Source organism: Saimiri boliviensis, chromosome 3 (assembly GCF_048565385.1).
Source record: "Saimiri boliviensis isolate mSaiBol1 chromosome 3, mSaiBol1.pri, whole genome shotgun sequence".
Classification (NCBI taxonomy): Eukaryota; Metazoa; Chordata; class Mammalia; order Primates; family Cebidae; genus Saimiri; species Saimiri boliviensis.
In genome coordinates, this window is record NC_133451.1 from 137,863,471 (window position 1) to 137,883,669 (window position 20,199).

A 20,199-nucleotide genomic window follows, 5' to 3' on the forward strand; every position below is an offset into this window, starting at 1 on the left:
CTTTTGAGACCCCTATTTCTGCTGTGTAAACAGCCTGGGCTAGCCTGTTGGAGGAGAAGCCAAGCAGACCAGAGAGGCATAGCCCATTGTCCCAGCCAAGGCCTAAGACATGAGAGAGCCCAGCCAAGATTAGCACAGCCACCCACCCACCCAACACACCGACACCGACTGACTGTGGGTGCCTGACAGAGCAAGCTGTGCCCAAACTAAATCAACGACTTACAGAATCTTGAGCTAAACAAATCATTGTCTTTTTTAAACTACTAAGTTTAGAGATTTCATAGCAGTATCTAATATACTACCCTTGTCTCACTAAGATCTCAACAATATCTACATTTGAACAGCAATCAGCTATCTGCATTTTATTCTAGAACTTCCTGGACTTCACATATTTGAGGACTCAGAGATTCACTGACTCGCCTGTGGTTGCTCCGAGTTGCCTACAGAACTAAGAATGAAAAGCAGAACAAGGCTGACTGTACTTCTAACCACAAGGACACTCTCCTTCTCAAATGAAAAGGCTCTAATTAAAAGGCAGGAAAGATCAGATATCTCTGGAGTTCACTGCTAAAATTGTTCAAGAAAACCTCAAAGTCGCTTTGCTTCTGACTATTCATACATCGGAAGACTAATTAACTATGACAAGCTGACCAGTGTGGAAACCATTTTCATAAGGATGGCATGATGATGGATGGGTCCATGCTGTTATAATGTCATTGCTAAAAAAGACGTGATGAGTCCAAGTTCCAATTACTGAGATACACATACAATACAGAGGTCTTTTTCAAGCCACAGAACCCCATTGCAACAGGCTGACGTGTCACCTTTTCTTTATTTAAGAGCCACATTCATGGGCCGGTGACATACTGAGCTCTGCATGCTAGGCCTTCTCTGTGTCTGGCAGCTGGAACGAGACCCAACGAAACGCCCAACCCAGAGCAATGTTTTCCCATATCCAACTTGGGAAGTGTGTGTGTGTGTATGTGTGTGTGTGTGTGTGTGTATGTGTGTGTGTGTGTGTGTGTGTGTATGTGTCACGTGTAATGCTACACATCCGAATGAAAACTTCACGTCAAGACTAGCCTTGCCTCCTTACTAAATAAATAACCTTTATGTTTTTGTTGGGATGTCACTGGCCAGAGATTGGCCTGAGTTGTGGCTACGTGCTTCAGAGCAGAATTTGGAAAATGAGTCTTAAAACATCTTAAATCTAGGGTCGGCAAAAGTTTTCTTAAAGAGCTTCAGACTTGGAGGCCAAGAGGCCATAGCAAGGACATTATGTAGCTATTTATATAACCCTTTAAAACATAACCACTCAAAAATATGAAAACCATTCTTAGCTTACTGGCTGTAAAAAAGTAGGCAGCTGGCTGGATTGAGCCCATGGTCTATAGTTTGCCAACCATTGCCTTAAATAAACAAACTTGTTAGATTTCTCACTAGTGTTATATTTCTGCAGCTAAAGTTCTCTTGGTTACAGAAAATTTCTCTTAGGTACAGAAAATCTGGTTTCAAGAAGTTTGAGAAATAAATTAACATAAAATTATATACAGTCATATATTACTAAGATATGTACATATTCCATTAGTATATGTTAATATAAGGTAGTACAATTTTATATTGCTATATAACATGTGATATATGTATTAATATATTACATGTATTAAATTAATATATGAATATACTAATATATTACTATATTTATATATTAATATCAATTAATTAATATATTAGCAAATTTATATATTAATATAACATATACTATAGCAATAGATTATATGCAGTAATATATTAATTTTTGTTTTAACTAAAGTCACAAACTGTTTTCTTCACACAAAACCTAAAGCTCCCCTGTGGTTCCTGATGTTTCTACCAACTCAGCTCACCTAAATCTCTGTTTCTTAAAACAAACAAACAAAAAACCTTTCTTGTTTTACACAACTGGGAGATTTGTCTAAAAAAATGCAGCAAACACTGATTTCAATATTGGAAGTGGATGGAGGGTTGAATTTCATAGTCTCCTATTTTTGTCATCTCCTGATCCAAATGTCTTTTCTGTAAGAAAGTTGAATATTCTGTGACACTAAAATTTTGAATTTAAAAATTTTAGTTTGGAATACATTACACATGATTCAAGAATTAAGTCCGCATAAAGAAATACCTTCTAAGAAATCTCGCTCTTCCTCCATTCCATCCACCCTGTATGTGTTTCTGGGGTTTCTTTGTGCAAACACAAGTATCAGCTCCTGCTTGCCCCTTTTACTTTCTGAAAGGTAGCCTGTCTTGCGTCCTGTGTCGTTGTTTCCTCTTTTTTCCTTTAACTTAGAATCTGTCCTGGAAATCTTACCAGTACATAGAGATGTGGGGGTGACTCTAAGAGAATTGAAATTAAGCAGATTCATATTATAAGCAGTTGATTGAGATGTTTTACCTCTATGGGGTACAGAATTGAAACAATGCTGTTTTCCAAACTAAAATTCTGCTGAATCCAATCCCTTTTTCTCACTAAGTAGTGCCTCCCTTAACATTTCAACCTGACTCCAAAACTTGACAATTACTTCCAGCTATTAAAACTGTCAGTTTCAGTTTTTAAGAGTGGCTTAAACACTTACTCCACACACTGTCCCGTGGGCTGGGTTTGAGTTTCTTAAGGCTCAGCTTGGAACAGTCTTTGGGTGGCAGGGTAGGGCGTCAGTACTCACATTCTCCCTCTTTCCTTTCAATGTCGGGGTAAGAGCAGGGACAGGGAGGGAGGACTTTCTCCCTCTGTTGTTGCTATGGAGAAGCTGTGGCCCTCCTTTGGGGCCAGTCACTAGCTGCTCATCAGGCTCGCTGCCCGTGGACTTCATGGGGACAGGTGGTGGGGGCACTAGCTCTTATAGGCAGTGGTGGTATCAATAGGAATACTCTGTGATAAGTAGCAGAAAATCCAAACAATTGTGGCTTAAGTAAGAAAGAGGTAATGAGAAATCTGGGGCTATTACTGTGGCTTCACAACATTGTCACCGACTTAAGCTCTTTCTAGCTTATTGCTCTGTCATCCTAGGGTAGTAATCTCATCCTCATTCTCACAAAATAGTTGCCAGAGCTCCAGCTATCTCATCTGAGTTACAAAAAATAAGAAAATAAGGAAGAGCAAAAAGAGTGAATGGAGGAAATAATATTGTCCATCACAGGAAAACAAATCTGAGAGACTGCCAACAGGCCTCCACTTACTGACCTATTTTACTTGAATAGCCTGAGCTACAACTAGACAACATCATTTTGAGCCAGGCGTTTGAGCCAACAATGCTTTCTCCAACAGAATCGGACTTCTCTTCCTAAAGCAGGTGAGAGTAGCTGTCCAGTGAACAACACACCGTCTTTGCCATATAGTTCCTTGCAAGACTCAGCCACATTTTCCAGTGAACCACCAGCACGTGACCTCACAGTGCTCTGCCTGCCATGCCTTTTGCAAAACTGTAACCATGAAGTTCATCCACCCTCTACCTTGCTCTTGCTCTTCCTCTATTCCCATCAGTCCTATAGATAATCAGGTATGTGTTTCCAGGGTTTCTTGGTGTAAACACAAGTATCCCCATCTCCAGAATCTACTGGTGTGTGTGGTGTGTGCAGGATCTACCTTCGGTCCTCCTTGGACACCAGAAACCACAGAGTGTGCCCCTGCTCCCTGTCTGCCTGGGCATCTTGGTATTCCAGCCTACTTTTTCCTGCCTTTTCCTCCAAGTGCCCCCTACAGTGCCAGGCACCCTGCCCTCCTAGAGGCCAGCAGTTTGCAAACAACTTAACGAAGGGGGTAATTGGGGCAGCCTAATCTTTATGAGGGGCCTATTCAGGAATCACTCTCCTCTCACCAGCACTGCACTTCCCCATTAAGGAACCTGCCTTCCACCCAGGTTCTCACAGATTACCTGAGGGCTGGAGAGTCGTACTATGACTATAACCAGTCACAGTCGCAGGTGGCTTCCTGAACTTAGAATGTCATTAACTTAGAGCCTTTTATTCTGAGTCTTTGGCTTTAGATGAAACTCTGGGTAACCAGAAAATTCCCCTTGTCTCCTAGACACGACCTATTACACTTCGTGTGGACATTTTTACACCCCTCTGCTCCCCACAAAAGATGCTCCCTCACCTCCCTGGTGGTGCAGTTCTAAGGTTAATGGACTATTCTGACCTGCAAGCCCCATTATTTTTTTTCACAAGTATTTATAATGACAGATGTATCCGCTATAAATGTACACCCCAACTACCTCAAATCAGAGGGAAGCTGCGTGGCAAGCTCAAATCCAGTTAATGGGTTTGAAACAGTTGTTGGGCTTTGAACCTCATTGCTTCTATCCTTTTAAAAAGCTTTAGGGTAGTAAGTCATACCCGAGGAGATGCTGTAATCCATGTCACGGATAAAATGCCTAGTTTATTTTCTCTTGCATTCTAAACTTTGTTTAACACATAGGGGCTTTGGGAGCTTCGAGAGGGAGCCAGGCTGTATGTGTAAGTGCTAGGCAAAGCTCAGAGGAAAGAAAGAAGAATCTCAAGGATTCTTTTCATCATCAAAACTCCTGCAAGTACAGCTCCCTCTTTCATCCTGTTTGCTGTTACCTTCCTCTAACTTCCTTCCTCCAGAGACAGATCATTCCCCTAAGCTCAGACTTTCATTCTTCAACCGCCAGAGCACTTTGGGTTGTTTTTATCCTGAATTCCACAAGTGAGCAACATTTGCAGCCTTGCTGGTTGGAGGCCTGGGTCATATCAGGAGGGACTGATTCTACAAAGCATGCTTGGCCAGAGATCTTCACAGAGGCAAAGTCCTTTTGGAGACCACATAAGGAGTTCGGGCAGAGCCCAGACCTGGCTGAACCACCCCTGTTCCTGGGCCCCCAAATCCTGGCCCAGTCCAGCTCAGTCCCGAGGAGGCAGCCTGGAGAAATTTCCTGCTCTCTTCCCTGATCCACTGCAGCCCTGGAGACTCCGGTATCAAAACTTGCATCTTGTCTGTGACCCCTCCTAGAATGTAAACTCCATGCATGCAGGGAATTTTGTTTGTGTAATTCCCTACCGTAGCCCCAGTGCCTGGAACAATGCTGTCACACAAATGCACGATAAATATCTGTTAGATGAATGAATGTCAGCCCTAGGCTAGAGCACCCTTAGGACCAGGTCAGTTCTGCAGTTGAACTGGGGGCTTAGGCCTGGATCCTGTTCACAAATGGATCAACTGGAGCAAGTTCAGATCTGATGGGTCCAATTTGTGTGTATGCACCAGAGGCATGTCGGAATCCTGCAGAAATCGTAGAGCTGGGTAATGCCCTCATTACTTTTGTTTTTTGGGTTTTGGTTTTTGGTTTTTTTTAAGACGGAGTTTCGCTCTTGTTACCCAGGCTGGAGTGCAATGGCGCGATCTCGGCTCACCGCAACCTCCGCCTCCTGGGTTCAGGCAATCCTCCTGCCTCAGCCTCCTGAGTAGCTGGGATTACAGGCACGCGCCACCATGCCCAGCTAATTTTTTGTATTTTTAGTAGAGACGGGCAGCCAGTGGCCTGGGATGGAGCGGAGACATTGAGTGAAAAGTGAAGGCCCTTCCCCGCTATTCTATCACATTCCCCTCCCCGGCACAGCTGGGTCACTGTGCTGTGATTGCCTCTCAGGGCATTACATCAAGTCATCTCAGTGCACAGTTTCTTGTTCTAGACAAATAATTCATCTTCCTTTTAAAAAAGTGAGGATAATTCAAGGCACTGATCAGGCTTTCAGATGAGTCAGTTGGGCACAGAAGATAGTTTCACTATGATACACAAAGAAAGAGAAGGTGGAGGAGAAAAGACAAGACTGAAAAGAAAGGCTTATGTGCTTTACAGTTTGAAGTATTTCTTTTCTGAACCCTTAGAACATTGTCCATGCGAGGCTTAATACAACAAGGCCTGGGGTAGAAAATGTGCTTATCTGCGATCTCAGATGCCGGGCAGCCTAATAAATCCAGGCCTAGGTTAAGATTAACATTGTCTGAGTCCGTAGCGTCTTGGTCTGATCTATAGCCATAGGGGTAACCAAACATCTTTCATGTGGATCACTGCTTAGTTTTTAAAAATTGCGCAAGTAGGACCAAAGGAAAACTTAAAGCTGAGATCATTGAACTTTATAAGCTGAAAATCACCTGTCTCTGCTGAACAGAGAAAACACAGATTTGCATGAACTACCAAAGCAACACACAGAGAAGCCCCGAGTTTTCCCAGACTCATTTCGATTCCCTAAAAAGCTTCTAGAGTTACAGTCCAGGATGGAATCTGGGGAAACTGAGGCATATAATTGTTGACTTAATGGAGGTTAAAATACGTTGGAATTGATTTTCACGGCGCTTAAAACCCTGCACTAGCTCCCTGTTGTAAATGGAATGTCTGTTTCCTCAAAATTCATATGTTGAAGCCCTAACCCCCAAGGTGATGGTATTAGGAGCTGGGGACTTCGGGAGGTGATTAGACTAAGACGAGATCACGAGGGTGAGGCCCTTTGCGAGGGAATTAGCGCCCCTGTAAGAAGAAGAGGAGACACCAGAGCTGCTTCCCTCTGACACGTGAGGACACGGTGAGAGGGCAGCTAACTACAAAGCCAGGAAGAGGCTCCTCTCCAGAACCCGACCTTGCTGTCGCCCTGATCTCAGACTCCCTGCCCTCCAGAACTGTAAAAAATAAATGGCTGTTGTTTAAGCCACCCAGACTATGGCACTTTGTTACGGCAGCTCGAGCTGACTAAGGCAGTGCCTACTCCATTCCTGCATGCCAGAGGCCTACACACACCTCCAGGTGCTGAATCTTCTCCCCACTTCATCTCCCCCTCATTTTCTCTGTTCTCGTCCACTGACTGGGCATACACCCACCTCAGGGCCTTTGCACGGGCTGCTCCTTCACCTAGAAAGCTCTTCTCCAGGTTCCCATGTGGCCCGGCTCACTCCTTAACACCCCCTTGGTCTTTCCTCAATGTCACCTTCTCCATAAAACCGTCCCTCGCTTTATTTAAAATACAACAGTTACCTCACATTGCCTGGCCTCTCCTCTGCACTTTTTGTTTCCACAGCATTTATATCTTTTTCTCACTTAATCTGTTTTATTGTCTGTCTTCTCCCTACCAGAGCATAATGTTCATAAGAACACGTATTTTTGTGTTTACTGCTATAATCCTAGCACTTAGAACAGTGCATGGTTCATAAGCCCTCAATACTTTTTTTTTTAATGGAATGAATGAACCTAATCAATCCTAAACATACCTACATCTGAGGTCTAGATTTAGCTGTACACTTTGTGTAGTCTCCACTGTGCCTGCAAAGTAATTGTTCTCTTCCACTGAGATCTTGCACAAGGTTCCACAGGCTTTCCCAAGTTGCTGGTTGAATGGGCCAGGTGAGAGGCAGGCTGGACTCTCAACAACAGGGCAGGAGGGCACAAGCGGAAGCCAGGCCTGAGCAAGAAAGAGTGTGGGAAAGTGAATGGAGATGACTCCAGAGAGGACAGCAGGCATCTCAGGTGGCATGACACTCCCGGGTATCCTGTGCATCCCATCAGGGGCTGGGCACAGCAGCAAGGAATTCAGATGCCAATCGAATACTCATGCAAGCCGTGGGCTCATTCCCAGAAAATCTGTGCATATTGGACAGGACTCTAGCCTGGGGCTCAAGGGCAGAATTCAGCCCCTAGGGGAGGAAATTGGCCAGAATAATGGATGGTATCAAAACCTTAGATATACAGTCCTAGAAAAGTAAAGACAGTGAAAAAATTAAGAGACCAGCTAGGCCGCTCCATCCCAAGACCTAGGATGGAGCGTGTCACCTGGGGAGGGGCACCCAGGGATGGGGTGAGGACAGGAGAAGCCCCTTAGCTGGCCCTCTGGTCCATTGGTCTGAGAATGAGAAACGAGAAACTTCCTTTGGTCATGCTTGCTCAGGAAGTAAAATAGGTCTGAGCCTGGGGGTGCAGACACCCCATGGCTTTAGCTTTGAGAAGCTGGGAAAGACAGAGGAAGGGGAAGGAACCAGGGCTGCTGACCCCACTGTGGTTGTTCTAATATTATTATCATCGTGTCCCTAAGGGAGGCTTAAGGAATTGCACTTCCGCTCTCAAGAGTTGCTTCCTAACCGCACTCCTGTCATTTAGCTTTTCTTCTCCATTTTCTAGTGCTCTATTCTGTCCAATGGATGAATTTAAATTTACTGTTTTCAATACCGTTGCTTTAATGAAAGCTTATCCAGGGTCCAGAGGACTTAACCAGCCCCCCCAGAGTCACAGCTAACATTCCATTCAGAGCTCAAGCCAGTGGTGGATTAATTAATTCTGCCTTTAAAAAAGAGAAAGAAAAACCCTTGCCTTTCTTTTAGAACCACAATAAACTACTTCTTTATTTTTTGTCGGTTTTATCAACCTTTTTTTTTTTTTTTTTAAGAGCTGGGCTCAGCTTTATTGGTTTTTTTCTGTGCCTTTTCAAGTCAAAAGAACTTTTATGAACACTGTTCCTTGCCTGTTAAGCACCCGGGCTTCTGAATAGGATCTCCTTGGAAAGCCCTGAGTGATAGATAGCACCCCGAGTTGTGCTGGATTTGCACTTGGCCGCCTCAGCCAGCGAGCCTGTTCTTGCACATGCCACAGGGCCCCAGAGGCTTGCGTATTGATAAAGGTACAGATGTTCGTAAAGTGAGTGACAAAGGACAGAGGGGAAAACACTCCCCAGGCCTTGGCTCCTTTCATGTAACTTTGTGCTGCCCAGCTTGGATCTGCTTCCTAATTTGGGGCTGATCAGAGGAACAAACTGCTTTAATCAAATGTATTCCACTGCTTCTCCCGGCGCCCTCCTCCAGGGTGGCGTCTGCCTGAGGATCTCCAAGCTGCTCACGAATGTGGTCATTGCTCTTCTTAAGTCACCAAAATGTAACAGGACCGGGACATAAGTTCATGGTCAACCCGGGCCCTGGGGACCAGCTAGGCCACTGCTTCTGGCCCTCCTGGGTGCCTTCACGGCAGCCAAAACCAAATTCCCCTAGTGCAGGCTTGAGTCCCCCTGAGCCCCCATCCTAGGATGGACTCTGGATTTCTTGATTTCTTCTTTGTCTCTGTTCTTCTAGAACTGCATATCTAAGGCCTTGATACCTTCTAGGTGCTGGTCAATTTCCTGACCCAGGAACCAGATTCTGCCCTTAACCCTAAACACTGTGATTCTGGCCTCCCTGAAGCAACAGGGCTCATCACGGCCCTCACTCTTGGTCCATCTCAAGCAGTCAGGCTTGGGGTGCACTTCCCAACTGTGCTTCTGCATCCAGCCTCCTTTCCCTGCCATGGCAGAAAGAAACACTGAGCTGTGCAGCCTGGCACCCACTACCTTCTTGGACCTGCCTGGCCACTGGGTCTCCTGGGTTGGCACCTGCTGGGAACAGCTCTTCCTGAAGAGATGTTTCTGCTACTTAGCCTCCCAGGACAGAATCCTTCTCTTTCTTAATTGTTTTCTGAGCAAGCCAGAGCCAATTCCCAACCACCATATCTCTGTTTCTACTCTGCACTGCTTTTCAAGGTAGATTTTATGGTTGTTCACAGCAGAGACTGCTCCCAGCTCTGTTTTCTCTCCTATCCCCCAAAGAGCCAGACTCGACAAAGTAATTCTGAATAGCTCCCACCAGCAGGAAGAACATCAGCAGTTCAGACACAATACAATAAACACCAGCGGCTTGTTTTCTCACCAGTCGCCCTGTAACTAAGTGCTAATGGTGTCTTCTGTTGAATTGATTAGGTCTGTTGGCTGGGTTTCTAATACCCTGGCCGATCTGCAATTATAGACTACCTGCTGCTTTTCTGTCTTCTTACCTAATCATAACATAGCTTCTTAAGGCAAGGTAGGACATTTCCACCCACTCTTCTGCTTGGAATGAAGAAACCAAGGCACTTCACGTAAAAAGCCCACAGCAGTATTGAGCCAATGACCTTTGAAGGTTCACCAGAGCACTTTACCCACAGTCCTCTGTCATCAGTGTACTTTAGTCAATTACACCAACAAGGCCAATTTCCCTGCCCCCTCCCCCCCGCAGAGACCCCTCAGAGAATTATATGACCTCACCATCATGCAGCCAAGGGGACCTGCTCCCTGCCCTTGAAGCCAGCCAGTAACCGATACAGTGATCTGGAGTGAAAATTTTGGCAAGTAAGGACAAGCTCATCATATTTCTCAAGGAGTTTGAACTCAGAATATACAAAGGATCCAGGTGCAGTAGCTCACACCAATAATCCCAGTGCTTTGAGAGGCTGAGGCAGGAAGATCACTTGAGGCCAGGAGTTCAAGGCTGCAGTGAGTTATGATCAAGCCACTCCCCTCCAGCCTGGCTGACAGAGCAAGACTCTGTCTCTTAAAAAGAAAGAGAGACAGAAAGTAAAGAATATACCAAGGTAGGATCAGGTTTCTTCAGGAGCTACAGAGACTGTGAAAGCAGACGGAGGAACTAAGCACTAAGCCTTCATAAAGCAGAGCCACCGCGGGGACCCAGCCTGCTGCTGCTACATTCCCTGGTGTACCTGGCAGCCATGGCGTGAACTTCCTGAAAGTGCTCACTGCACATTCTCAGCTCACTGCAACATCTGGCACCCCAGGTTCAAGCGATTCTCCTGCCTCAGCCTCTGAGTTAGCTGGGATTACAGGGGTGCACCACCACGCCCAGCTAATTTTTGTATTTTTAGTAGAGAGGGAGTTTCACCATGTTGGCCAGGCTGGTCTCGAACTCCTGACCCACAGTTAGGTTATAGGTGCTTCCTAGTCATCCTTGAGGCCCTTGGAAGTTTTGGAATTTCTTATTTTCTCATGGATCCTTACTGTCAGCCCTCATTATTAAAGAGAACCACCGTCATCTGAAAGAATCCAGCAAATATTAGCAATCATGGGAACAAAAAATTTGTAATGTCTGAATTTCATTTGCTGATATACATTTTGTTTTTGAGACAGAGTTTCACTCTTGTTGCCCAGGCTGGAGTGCAGTGGCACAATCTCAGCTCATGGCAACCTCTGCCTCCCCAGGATCAAGTGGTTCTCCTGCTTCAGCATCCTGAGTAACTGAGATTACAGGCGCCCACTACATCCAGATAATTTTTGCATTTTTAGTAGAGATGGAGTTTCACCGTATTCATCAGGCTGGTCTCAAACTCCTGACCTCAGGTGAGCTACCCATCTCGGCCTCCCAAAGCGCTGGGATTACAGGTATGAGCCACTGCACCCGGCCCATTTGCTGATATGCATTCTATCAGAACCATGGAAGATGTTTGAGAATCATGTCAGGGTTTATACTTTTAAAGTGTGCAGGTACAGGTCCTGCCAACCTTCCTGAATTAAATCACAATTGAATAGGTTACTCTGGTTAATATATGTGGAAGCAGCTAGCACAATGTCTGGAAGCTAGTTAGGAATCCAGTAAATGTGAAACTTTAATTTAGATATTGAAACTTATGATTGGCATATGACAGGAGAAATCTGAGTCAGTGTTTCTGGAGGAAAGACAGTAGAATGGTTCCCTGGGTGTGAGTATGGGCATAGCCTCCAGGATGCTTTCAACCATAGGACGGGGCATTGGGCAGGGCTGAGGAGCCAAGTTCCAGGTCTTCGGGCAAGATGTGTCTTTAGTCCCTGTTGGCTTCTCTGATCATCTATTTTCTCTAGGGCAGAATTGAAACAGAAGCAAGGAAGTGGATGAAGGAGACAGAAACAGAACATTCAAGAGTCAAGAGGTCTGGAGCCCAGGACAGGACATGGCAAGAAAAAAAAAAAAAAAGAGCTAGAAGGGGAATAAGGAATGAATGAAAGAAGAAAAAGCTAAGCCAGATCTGAAGCTCAGTGGGGATAAAAATTCAGGCTAGGTTTTAAAGTTGCTTTGGCTTCTTTAGTTCAGAACAAGCAAGCAATGAGTGTGAAGGCTACCCCAGTCGTAAACACATATGATGGGGCTGAACTCTGGTTCCTAGGGGTTCGGTGGTCTCACTGGTTAGAGGAGCTCATTGCACAGGCTCCCTGCCTTTAAAGCATATAGCCAGCTACAGGGCCACATTAGTCCTGTAGCCTGTAATAAATGTTTCCCTAATCCCACACAAACAAGTTCCTACTCTGCCATGTCACACTGTTTTTACAAGTTATCAGGCCTATCTGGTGGTCATAGCCCTCCAGCAGGTCACAGCTGCCAGAAAGTAGCTTGTTGGGTTCTCTGTCTCCCGCATGCTGTCCCATCATTTCCATGGTAGGGGGGAGGTGGAGGAGGGGGGTGGTGGGGGGGACGGTGCAGAATGCTCTGGAGATGAGATTCTCTGAAACTAAGGCTGCACCGGAACAGTTTCCCAGCCTTCTCTTCATTTTCTGCCACCAGCGCAGGTCTGGACGATTTACACAATTCCTTACAGGAAGGGGACAGGACAATCAACAGTTCCAGGGCTAGGTGCCTGGTATTTTACGTGCATTATCTCATTTAATTTTCATAGACCCTGTAAGAGAAGCATTATTACATCATCACCCCATACGATAGACAAGGAAACTGAGGTGCTGGGAGATCAAGTGGCTTCCTCAAAATCACAGAGCAAGTAAACGCATTCAAAACCCAGGATCATCTGATGCCAAATCCCAGACTCTTCCCACAGCACCCCGATGTCCTACAAAATCATCCAAAGCTGCCAGCTCCACTGGCATTCACGCATGTGGCTTACCATTAGGTTGTGAGTGTATTTGGTTTATCTCAGATTTTTTTCCCCACCCTTCCGATTATTCCACTCTGTTTTTTCTTTCTCTCACACCCCACGTACAGTCCAGCAGGAAATCCTATTGGGGGCAGTCTCAATGATTTATCGAGAAGCTCACTCTCTATTGCTACCACCATACCACCATGGTCCAAGCAAGCAGCCTCACTCCCCTGAATTCCTGCCGTAGGACCTGTGGCCCCAGTGCAGCTACGAATGGATTTGAAATCTGAGTCAGACATCACACACTGTGTTCCCAACCCTGTCCACGCAGAGTCAAGCAAAGTCTCTGACCTGGTCTACAAGGCCTTGGGTGGTCCGCCTCTGTTTCCTCTCTGTCCCTCGCTCTCTCTACTCCAGCCGCACAGGCCTCCTCGGTGCCTCTCAGAACGTTCCCTTTGAGCCTTTGCCCCGAGCGCTCCACCCCCAGCATATCCACTTGGCCAATTCCTTCACCTCCTCCAGCCTTTGCTCACACGTCACCCTCTCCCTGAGGCCTCCCCTGCCTACCTTTCTTAATACATTTCCAATTCCACTTACCCTGCTCCAGTTCTTCTTTCTCACGTATAATCTTGTGTCTTCCTTATTTACTGTGTTTGTGTTGCATGTCTCTCTCCCTCCACTAGAATGAATGCTCCATAAAGAACAGGAACCTTTGTCTGTTTTGGTCACGGGTATATCCCAAGTGCCCCGAACAGAGCCCGATACTTGGTAGGCATTTGCTAACCATTGGCTGAAGGGATAAAGTAGATACAAAGCTGACAGGATCCCGTCTTGACGCTTACCTCTCCCTGGGTCTGACTAGGCACAGCTGCAATCCATCATCGCTAATGTTCACTTCTAGAGCAAGATACTGGTACAGCATCAACTCCTCTGCTTCTCTGCTTAACTACTTCTCTCTGGGAGGAAACTTCCTGTTATGTATGTGTCTCAGTGAGCTATCTCAGCCCTCCAGTTCTGTTATAAATGCAAAGCTTTCGCTCTCACACAAGGGCAGCTCCTAGTTCTCTCCATTCTATAGTGAATGAAGACTTGAGGCATCTGAAACTCCAGTCAAGTGAAGACAAAACAAGGCAAATCCCAGGGTGCTTTAATGAACAGAATCCCCCCTGCGATTCTTCTCATTGTAGTCAGAAATGGCTAATGGTGAACATCATTAGAATAACACAGGCTTGAAAACTGAATGTGGGTTAATGTTCATAACAAGAGGAATAATTAGTTTCTCCACAGACATTTACACTTAATTTCTAAAGCTGATTATTTATTATATTTTGTCTTACTTAGGGCCCTTGGTAAATGTTTGCATTTAACAAGTTGTTTGATTCTCACAAGTCTTGTATTTCATACTCGAGAAGTCAAAGCAACACCTTTGATCAAAGTGGAACGCTTTAATTAAATAAACATAAAATTCCGCTCAAGGAAACAATTACACCCAAAAGCGCAGTTAACATATTTTCTTATTGTTCCTCTCAATTCTTGACGTTGGCCTATCTGGTCACTATCCTACTGTAACATATTTATGTGAAGTTCAATGTTGTCTTTTTCACTCTGGTATGCTAGGGCAGTGATTACCAAAGTCATCATCAAAACCTTGAGAGCTTCCCATGAATAAGGAGTCTATGGAGGCTCTGATCCAATGTGCAAATAATGAGGCCCTGGAATCTGCTCCCTGGAAAGGCTTCCTGGGCATTGCTGGTGGGAACTGGTCCATTAGCGACTTACTCCAGAAGAGACTGAGCAAAGCACTTCGCACATGACAGTATTCACTCCAAAACATGCACCGACTCAGGTAGAAAGAAGCGAGCTTTACTGAGGGTTATGGAGCATTCAGTAGGGAAGCTCAAGGAGAGTAAGAACTTTGCTAGTACTATTCACAATTTTATCATCAGTACTTTGCATAGTACTGAGAACACAGTAGGTGCTAATAAAAATAAGTTGGATAGGCCGGGCAGGGTGGCTCACACCTGTAATCCTAGCACTTTGGGAGGCCAAGATGGGCAGATCACCTGAGGTCAGGAGTTTGAGAGCAGCCTGGCCAACATGGTGAAACCTCGTCTCTACTAAAAATACAAAAATTAGCTGGACATAGTGGCATATGCCTGTGATCCCAGCTACTCGGGAGGCTGAGGCAGGAGAATCGCTTGAACCCAGGAGGGAGAGGTTGCAATGAGCCGAGATAGCACCACTGCACTCCAGCCTGGGCAACAGAGTGAGACTTCATCTCAAAAAAAAAAAAAAAAAAAAAAAAAAAACTCAGTTGGATAAATGAACCTACTGTATGCCAATCACTTTACATACAGTAATCATTTAACCTACACCTTACAAAATCAAGTAAGGTAGACCCTATATGACAGATGCACATATTAATATTCTAAGAAGTTGTATCAGTTGCTCAATTACCCAGGACGTGTCTGAGAAAAGAGTGGAACTTGGGTTTGTTTAGCTTCAAAGCCATTGCCTATTGCATACCCCGTGGTGTCCAGGAGGGCAATTCTGAGTGGGTTAGACTGTGCCAGTGATTGCCTCTCCCAGGCCCACCTGCTGCTGTAGCTGAAGACCACACTGCTGGTGTAGTCCACTCACCACCTCCAAGGCCCATCCTGACCCCATGCCCATCAGAAGGTAGATTCTGGAGTACATCGCACTGCCCTGAGTTCAGATTCTGTTGTACTCAGGAGAGCCCCACCCATCCAACATGTTCACAGAGTGGGACAATCCCCATCTCATTGGCTGTCTTCCCACTCCCTGCCAAGAGGGACCTGCCTATAAAATACAACTTCTCCTGGGTCCCTTCTTGGAATTCTCATCTCTAGTTGGACATCCTGACAATCTGCCTGGCCCTTATTAATTTCCTTCCCGGGCTCTCCAGCCCTGCCCCTCTCTCCCCACCTCCCCCTGGTCAGATTCTACTCATGTTCAAGACCTTTTTGGGCTTCCTTTGGCACATTGTCCCAGACTCCTTACTGGTTTCCTGGCTTCGAAAATTGTTTCACCCTCCAGACTCCCCCAGTCTGATTTATTAAAGCACAACTTTAAGCTTTGGCACTGCCTTGTTTAAGATCTCTCACTTACAAAGTATTATCCCAGCTCCTTAGCAGGGCACATCTGTCCTTCCATGATCCGGCTCCTGCTTCTCTGGCTTGATTTCTTGCAGGCCACGGTGATTCCACATATCTTTGATGTCCTTGCTCTTTCTTCCGCCTCGAATGACTTTCCTACTGTTGTACAGTTATAACTCTGACATGTCTTCTAAACTTCAACTCAAGTGTCATTTCCTCCAGAAAGCCTTTCCTCCATTCTCATGGGGCTTGGCCATCTCTCTTCCATGCACCCATAGCAACCTTAGCAGGTTATGCTGAAGTCATCTTGTAAGTTCCTCAAGGGAAGAATGAAGTTTAATTCATTGCTAAGCTTAGCATGGTGCCTGGTACATAACTGATATCCAAAAAATGTGTGCAAATCTAATTACATTGAAGTCTAGTGGAAACCCCACCATCACCAGAGAGCTCAGCTCTCTCTCCTACCTGCCTGACCACCATTCTAGCTTTCTGAAGGCTTCTGACGACTTGCCCACCAGATCAGTACCTCAGGATGTCAAAGCAAACCTGGAGCTGGTGCAACGCCTTGCGCAAAGAGACACAGACCTTAGGCTTTTGCAGCTTCATAGGCAGAGGGTCCTATCCACTCCCAGCCTTTCCTCCATGTTAATTCCTGCCCTCAAACCAAGCCCAGCATAACCATGAGCTACATCCTCCACACAGACCAGGGCAGAGACCACTTCTAACCCAGGTCACACATGTAGCAAAGAAACCTCACTTCTTGCAAAGGACCAGGAAAGCAGGGCTCGTGGCTCAGCACACTCTCTACATGAGTAACTTTAAGATGGATTTTCTCCTGAGTGGAGGCCAGGAGCTTCCTTTTCCTACACGAGGAATAGCATGTTAGTACTGTAACTACTGGGTCAGTATGGCCCAATTTTCTCACATCATGAGAACGAGAGCTCCAAGGCACCCATAAAACTCCAAGCCCCTCAGGCTCCTATCGCTTATGTGCCAAGGTCCTATTGATGAAGGATGATGGTGATGGAGAGAGTTTCCTTGCTGCTGAGACATTCACTTTGCTCCAGCACTAACATCTTAGAGTCATAAAGGCACACTGTATTTTCAAGGCTTGCCTGATCCCATTTCTTTGTAAATCGAATTAAGCTCTTTACTGTGTATTACTGATATTAAAAAAGAATGAATTCACATCTTGCAAACGCAGCAGAAAGCAATCGCTCCCATGACAAGGAAGTCATTGGCCAGCATCCACAGAACTCAATTTTATCTTTTGAGCCCAGTCAGCAGGCGAACATGCCGGCGTACGGCAGGGTCAGCCCTAGGCAGCATCGTGAGCGGGGTAATGTGAGCTGTCAGCATCCCAGGTCTCTCGTCTTTCCTCTTTTTCCTTGACTTCCCCTTTCAATGCCTCTTCAGCCCAAGCTCTCCACTCTCTTATCCTTCTAGGTCTTTCCTTGGAGAAAAGAGCCTGTACAGTGTCCACATGGAGGTGAGGTAGGTAAGGAGCATAATCCAGGCAAAAAAATGACTTGTCAAGTGCTAGACAGGAATAATAATAATGCCTTCTCTGTGAATTGTCTCCACACTCTGCAAAGCCTTCTTGTCATAGGGGCATGGGAACTACTGTTAATGTTTTATTCCCCCTCCTTTATACCCCCAGTTTCTCTGCATTTTAGAAGAGGGTCCTTGTGATAAAATATGAAGAAACAAAGACCTAAAGAAATGAAGGTTGAAATCTCAGCTTCAGGAGAGTAGTGATTCTGGGCACAGCCTAGAGAAGGGTGGGGGCAGCTTTCTGCACTCCTCAAGTTACCAGAAGACAGTGGTTCCCTATCTGTCTTTCGGCTTTTCTTTGAATATTTTTAATGATTGGGATCAATAAAAGGGTGAAGGGAGCATGGCCTACTTTGGTATGAAATTTCCATAATCTAAATGTTAAGAGAATGATTATATAGTACGCATCCCCTAAAGGAATAAGGTAGATCTATATGTACTGACATGGAAAATTCCCCAATAAAAAAAGTAAGTGACCAAATAATGTATCTAGTATAGTAGGATCTCATTAACACACACACACACACACCTCTCTCTCTCTCTCTCTCTCTCTCTCTCTCTCTCTCTCTCTCTCATGTAAACCATGTCTATATGTTACATATGTGATAAAACATAAAATAGGTCAAGATGGATACACCCCAAACTATCGGCCGTGGTCATGGATGGGGAGGGGAATGAGATGATAAGAGTAAGGATTAGGCCGGGCGCGGTGGCTCAAGCCTGTAATCCCAGCACTTTGGGAGGCCGAGGCGGGTGGATCACGAGGTCGAGAGATTGAGACCATCCTGGTCAACATGGTGAAACCCCGTCTCTACTAAAAATACAAAAAATTAGCTGGGCATGGTGGCACGTGCCTGTAATCCCAGCTACTCAGGAGGCTGAGGCAGGAGAATTGCCTGAACCCAGGAGGCGGAGGTTGCGGTGAACCGAGATCGCACCATTGCACTCCAGCCTGGGTAATGAGAGCGAAACTCCGTCTAAAAAAAAAAAAAAAAAAAAAAAAAAAAAAAGAGTAAGGATTAAAGGGAATTTTCATTGTTTATTCTATATACTGCTGTACTGTTTGAATTTGGGCTTATAAGGAGCATTCATTGATTTTGTAAATTTTTTTTACAAAAACAAGATATTTCCACACCAGAGGAAATTTAAAAATTGGTTCCCCAGTGTCAGGCATGTATGACAGGCATGCAAATGGCCCCAAAGCTAGTCTCATGATTCCGGCGAGCTGAACACTTATTTGGACCTTGAACACCTCCATTGTGCCTAGAAGAAGACCTGCAGACTAGCAGTCTGGATAGAAAATTCCAGCTAAGCACCAAAAACTTGCTTGTACTATATCTGACTGGAATACCAGACCCTAATTGTTCTTCCTAATAGAATTCATGCTGAGAATCAAGTAATGAAAATATTTTGCACATCTTGCTGTGGCACCTGGCTAAACACATACACGTACACAGTTACCCGACTAATGATCTTGCTTTTTGTTTTTTCAAGGAGCCGGGAGGAGGGTAATCACAGAAATTATACCTTCGCTAGGAAAATGCTGTCAGATTTTAATCAAATATGTGCAGAAAATGCCAACAGTGCATTGTGTGTATCTTTTCTTCCTTACATTGAGTGCAAGTGAAAATTCTGGGTGATGGCCCTCAAGTGTGTGTCTATCCATCCTGCTGCCTACACCACACCTCCATCTCTAGCTCTCCCTGTGACGGCTTCTCCAGGCTGAGTCTCCATGTGTCTGCTTCTCTGGGATGGGTATTTGACCTAAGCTACAGCAAGATCAGAATCTCCTGTTTCCTGTGTCCCGCCAAGCATGATCAGGCTGATACTTATGATGTCTCTGCTTCCAGCTTTCCTTCTAAGAGGAGAGAACACATAGCTCTCCAGGCTACAATAGGGTCAGGCTGCTCAATCCCAACGTGACATAGTTTCTTAAAAGGTCTATGCTTCCTTCCTGACAACCCAATAGAAGCTACCTACTGTTTCTCCTTGGGGCACTGAGTATCCACTGACTGGAAACATGAGTGTCTACTGGTAGAGCCTTACCCAGGGCAGTCAGGAACCCAAGAATAAGTCTCATTGCAATGAGATACTCAAGGAAGGTGGAGGGAGAGGTTTTCCCTGGCTACAGGCAATCATAGCCTGAATTAGGAATGAATTATTTATGGAGATTTGACAAACAGTGATAGAACCATTTAAAAATTGGTCTGCTTTGTATTATTATTATGCAACTGGCAATTCCAAACAATTTCAAAGAAAAAATATTCATCCTTGTCCAGGTGGACAACTGTCAAGTCCCATCCCTTCCCTTTTCAGCAATGCCCAGGAGCCTCGTAGTGTAGCCAGGTCAAGAATATGAGGTCTGTGCTGGACGCGGTGGCTCACACCTGTAATCCCAGCACCTTGGGAGGCCAAGGTAGGTGGATCACCTGAGGTCAGGAGTTCAAGACCAGCCTGGCCAACATGGTGAAACCCCATCTCTATTAAAAATACAAAAATTAACCTGTAGTCCCAGCTATTCAGGAAGCTGAAGCAGGAGAATCACTTGAACTTGGGAAGTTAAGATTACAGTGATCCAAGATCATGCTGCTACACTCCAACCTGAGCACCAGAGCAAGACTCCATCTCAAAAAAACAAGCAAACAAAAAGAATGTGAGGTCTGAAGTTAGACACCCTGGTTAGAATCCTAAGCTTATCACTTACGAACTCTTTGAGTTTGACAAGTTACGTAACGTCTCTGAGCCTCGGTGTCCTCTACCATCAAATGTTAATAAAATATCTCACAGGGTCATTGTGAAGACATAATAAGAAAAACCACATACAAAATTTAGTAAACTGTTAAGTAATATAAAAT

At 45.2% G+C, this 20,199-nt stretch overlaps 1 long non-coding RNA gene across 3 annotated transcripts in view; it reads right to left on the reverse strand.

The window, feature by feature from the left end:
- Positions 1-13,609, reverse strand: part of LOC141584058 (uncharacterized) — a 74,869-nt gene extending 61,260 nt beyond the window's left edge. For 2 of the 3 annotated variants that reach the window (XR_012516983.1, XR_012516981.1), the window contains exon 1: positions 13,517-13,609. This is a non-coding gene — a long non-coding RNA (uncharacterized LOC141584058). Of the gene's footprint in view, positions 1-13,271 lie in introns of all 3 variants that reach the window. The other variant, XR_012516982.1, reaches the window with a different exon arrangement.
- Positions 13,610-20,199: the final 6,590 nt, after the last annotated feature.